Here is a 5,112-nt window from a genome sequence, read left to right on the forward strand (position 1 = left end):
GGGGTGACAATGGGTCAAATGGGGGTGAGAGAAGGGTCACTGTTTCAACTACTTAGAATGCTTGTAGAATGGATTGAATGTATCTGAGGCAAGTAGAATAAAATAAGAGACCTTGTTGAACCTTTTCGCTCTACGACCTCCAGTGCCGGTGGGGATGACCCATTCTACCCCCTAGACCCATTGTCTACCCCTAATGGCGGTACTCTTATTCAACTTCAACGTGTTAAATAAGAGATATCAATATGTGTTTTACTTAGTTTTTCAACAAATTGTCACCTATATGGATTCGTTATTGCCACAGTATACTCGTCTCTCCTTGAGTTCGATTTCGGCCACTTTGTTCAATCTCAACGAGAGGTTAAATAAGAGTGGTTAGGAATATGTGTTTTAGTTAGTTTTCAACAAATTGTCACCTACATGGATTCGCATTATGCATTTTTCACAGTGTACTCTGTATCTCGTCTTTGACGTAAACCAGTTGAGAATTTCTAGAAATTCTCCTTGAGCTTTACCTTGTTTGTTCATCCGAGCTTCCATTTTCTTCAAATGTTGCCATATTTTCTTTCGCTTTTGAAACTCAGCGTGTATCCTCCTGCGCCTTTCAGAAAGGCGGCTTCTTCCTCCAACTGCAGGTCTATTTTCCGTTCTTCATCTAGCAGGCGCTACTCATCTCTCGTTTCGTTTCTTGAGTTCCATGTCGAACTTGCCAAACGAATTGTGACTGATCCACCTCCGCTTTGGACTTTTCGCCGTTTGATTTCTTGGCTGCTTTTCTGCTTTGGAACTTGAATCCACCGGTGCATTTTTGCAGATCCATTCGAATTCTGAACCTCTTCCGTAACTCCGGCGTAGGAATATGCGCCCACGGGTCGCAGGAATCACACTGCAGCATGTCACAGTTTGAATTCGCATCACAGATATTACACTGGCTAACGTTGGGAATTAACCTTTAGAACTTATATATCTTTGATAATTTGTTCAATAAAACACCAAAGTCCTTGAAATCAGTGTAGTGTTTTCAGCTGATCAAAGCTAAAATTCCATTATTACTCTTACCAATAGCTCAGTTTCGTACCAATCCTAAAAAGTAGTTGGGGCTATCGTAGTTCATCATATTCGTTTTAATCCTAATAGAAATATTGTCAAATAGTACTACTATAGATAGTAGAATCTATTAAGATGAGCGAAAGATGATTCCGTTCGGTTTTTTTGAACAATTTGTACAGACCCGATGCGATGGGTCACATTTGACGAAAATTGCGGAGCTTTTCTTTTCATTCTGGTTTTCTGTAAAGCGTGTTGCTGTTTTTGTTTACCTTTGACTAGTGAATCACCGACATCGTCATTCTCCAGAGCAGCGTAAATAAATGTTTTCAATGTAAATTTCTGTGGATTTATTTACAGCTGAACTGACTGTTTTTTTGCATTTCGTTATGATACTGAATAAATCAAAGTGAAAAGGAAGAACTCGATATATCCGATTAGATCAGTGGTTGTGTTCAAACTTCTTATTTTACATTTTTTTGATGAAGCTTAACAAATAATTCTCCTTATTAAGGGCTCTTATATAAATAGTGCGTATCCTATTGGAGTTAGCTAAATTTAAAAATTTTTATTTTTTCACAAACTAATGAGTTCAATCAATTAATAAATTAATTTCTTTTATCACTCATTAGTTTCTTTGAGATAACCTCGCGGATGCCTTCCACTGTGCACCGCCCTTCCAAGCTCTCTGCACTGCTACAATACTCGAATCCATCCCTGAGGCGTACTAATGCCGGCTGCACTCCTTGCCATCTCCATAGCACCAATCCAACTTGCCTGAACTCAGATCATCTCCAAACTAGCCACGTTCTTCACGCAGTGGTGTCCAAAGTTACTCGGCTCCCATCCAGTACGACCAATTCAACAGTAGTGTCGTAATCTTAACCACTGATTGCACAACCAGATCTCTTAGCTGCTCAGCCGAAGAGAACGTTAAATCCGTGGTTGGTCTCACCAGAAGAATCCGAATCTCTTCCCACTAGTGACAGATGAAGATCGATCTTGGGTACAGATCAAGTATAACAAAATGCAGCAGTTGATAGCGATTCCACAGGATGCCGTAATCAAGTCCGAGTAGAATGTGCAGGCCAGAACCGTGGCTAGGAATGAATCAGTCCAATTTCTTGACGCGCCATACCTCTGCTATTCCGGTAGTTCACATGAAGATCATTGCCGAGATCACTACCGATGCCAGTGTTGCTTTGGGAATATAAAAAGCATCCGCCAGGACTGCCAATGACAGCAGAAGCAGAGGAAGTAATGGCACATCCAAGAGATGTTTTAACGCCACTGTTATTTGTTAATTGCGGTTCGCGTGAAGGATCCAGCTACTGGTAGCGGAGAGAAGAATGCCACTGCCATGTTGCATATACCCAAGGCAAGCATCTCCTGTGTGGCATCCACGGTTTGTCTTTGGAAAAGCCTTGCAATGGAAATGATCTCCAACGTTGACACCAATGGGATTGTGATGATTGAGGTTCATAACGGAGATCATTACGAGAAAACCGTAGTAGGTTCCATTGTTCGTCACGGATAGTGGAGGAACGTGAAATGGTGGAAGACCTGCTTCCACGTGGCCCGTCAGAATGAACGGTTGAGATCCGCCAAGCGAGAATCCATACGCAAAAGTCCCCGATGATGACTAAATGGCGTTACGCAGCAAGGCAAGATACTTGAAAATGTTTTCCATTGCCCTTGGCCGCAGTCTTTCGTTAATCGAAATTGAAGTTATTCTGGTCTACTAAGTTTCATGAGAAGAAGAAAACACTACCCTAAGTATCACGAGAAATGCTATTGAACTAAAAATCAGCAAGGCATCCCATAGACGAGTCTCACCAAGTGCTGGATAACATTCTCCCATGCGTCGATGAAATCACTGCTCTTCCTTTACTGCTGATCCCAAAAGGGACCGAAGTTGGGCGCCTCGATCGTCAGGCAGCAGCCGTTGTGAAACCTGTTATCACGGCATCGATATGAATCGAACCAAGATTCCTAGGTTAAGAATTCCAAACAGGAATGTAACCCCGCCAACAGCGTCAAAAGAGCGGAACCAGGGCCTAAGGTGGTCACAATTTTTGAATCATAATCGCCATGATTGAGGTAGGTGCAACTGATGTCTTTGGCTTCCAAACAAAAAATACATAAAACATCCTACCAGATTAGAGTAGATGCCATCTGAGGTTGTAGATTCGCCAAGATTCCGTAGGCTATGCTCTGAGGTATCGCAGTTAAGGTTACTGTGATTCCTGCGATTATATCCGGAAGTATGTAGTTGAACTGATATTTGGGTAACCACTGAGAACGTGGATTCGTCGCCGTACTGTCGCCGTGGTGCAGATTGAGCGAATCTGTGGAACCACACGAGCATATCTCGGTAAACGTTCCTGGAAGTCCACTTCAGAGTCATCTGCAAAGAGAAGCAATGAGTTCCCATAGATGTTTAACTTGATCATATATACTAACCGCTCAGATCCTGATGACCTCCATCATCGCTGATAGAATCTATTGGCCCGTCAAATGTTCTATCTCCGGTAAATTCAAGAAATGCACCCATGGTATGCAGCAAAATATATAGACCGTACACCATCACTACTCCAAATTTATGACACGTCATATCACTTGACAACAGATAAAACATGATAAATGACTCCTGTTGAAGATCCACTAAATCAATTACGTATGTGATTGAGGTTTTGCGATTTCTTTCCTGAAGATCGTTCGCCTTTGCTAAAGATTGACGCGCACTCTATACATGCGAGTGAAATAGCATCTACGCTTTTGAAATATTTCACATAGAGTATTAGGCAATTGATGATAATATCTCACGAACTACACTGGATTTTGTTTTACCGATTTACATTTTTCAATTTTCACTCATCCTAAATGTTTAACGTATATTAATATCATCGTAATTTTTCTTTTGATTTATTCGATTTTTAAACATGTTGCGAAGAGTTTGGTGGCAAATTGAAGTCACACGATCAAAATACGAGCGAAAAAATCGTAAAACAAAATCCGTGTACTTCGAAATGGAGATCTGTGATAGCAACCGCCAGCTGACTGAGTCAACCATAGTGGTGCCTAGCAGCAGTAAGTCAGTGTAAAAATATTGAATAACCCATAATGCTGAGAAAGAGAATCAGCGATAGTGAGTTGAGCGAGATAAACAAACGTTTGAATTCTGTCACTCGAAAATCTTCAAGCGTCGATAAAATATGCATCTCTTTCGCCATATCTGTACATTTACTTATTTTAATCTTTATTTCTATAATCCGCATAATGGAATGTTAAAATTGAAAGAGTACTGTCGTGACCCGATCGAGATTTCTAGTCTAATGAGTGCTTTTGCCGTTGAGTTCTCTAATCATATTCTCGCGATCACATTGATATATAAAATGGTTAGTAATCCAGTTGCAATCACAAATATGTCATGCATATCAAACAAATTAAACATATCACAAACACTTTTGGTGGCATACGAATATATTACGAACACTTTTGTACACCTGGAAAACTCAGTGGTATTGGTACTGACGATTGAGATGCACAAAACGGGTGAAAATGTTTAGTGTCAGTAAAATCCACTGTGACCGCCCTATGATGCTATATAGAGTAAGGAATATTTTAGTACTGTTGACTAAGATAATATAAATCATCAATTAAAATTATAAACGCATTATTCCTTTTATCTTTTGAATTAAAGAAAATATTGCTCTTTGTCTAAAATATAATCAGCAACGCAAATAGTCTCATTACCCATATTGGTAAATATACTCTATCGTATTTGCTTACCCACCACGTTGAGTATTTTACATTCACCTACCTGAACACTGAAGGAGGGTAAAATTTGATTCCATCGAGAGGTTGATAAACATTTAACTGAACGTGACTGTCCACGCATGGGTTGGAGTATCTGATGTTTGCAAAAGAAAAGACAAGTAATAAAGGAGGCCGCTAGATTGTTTTCACAAACTTGCGTTTCTAGGTAGTATTTTATTCAATTAAATTGGCACGATCTCATCGTTTGCTTTAAATGATAAACTGTTTACTTGGCCATAAAACAATAAT

At 40.0% G+C, this 5,112-nt stretch overlaps 1 pseudogene; it reads right to left on the reverse strand.

Moving 5' to 3' along the window:
- Positions 1-1,652: 1,652 nt before the first annotated feature.
- LOC134206345 (sodium-independent sulfate anion transporter-like) lies at positions 1,653-3,631 on the reverse strand (annotated as a pseudogene).
- Positions 3,632-5,112: the final 1,481 nt, after the last annotated feature.

Source organism: Armigeres subalbatus, chromosome 1, assembly GCF_024139115.2.
Source record: "Armigeres subalbatus isolate Guangzhou_Male chromosome 1, GZ_Asu_2, whole genome shotgun sequence".
NCBI lineage: Eukaryota > Metazoa > Arthropoda > Insecta > Diptera > Culicidae > Armigeres > Armigeres subalbatus.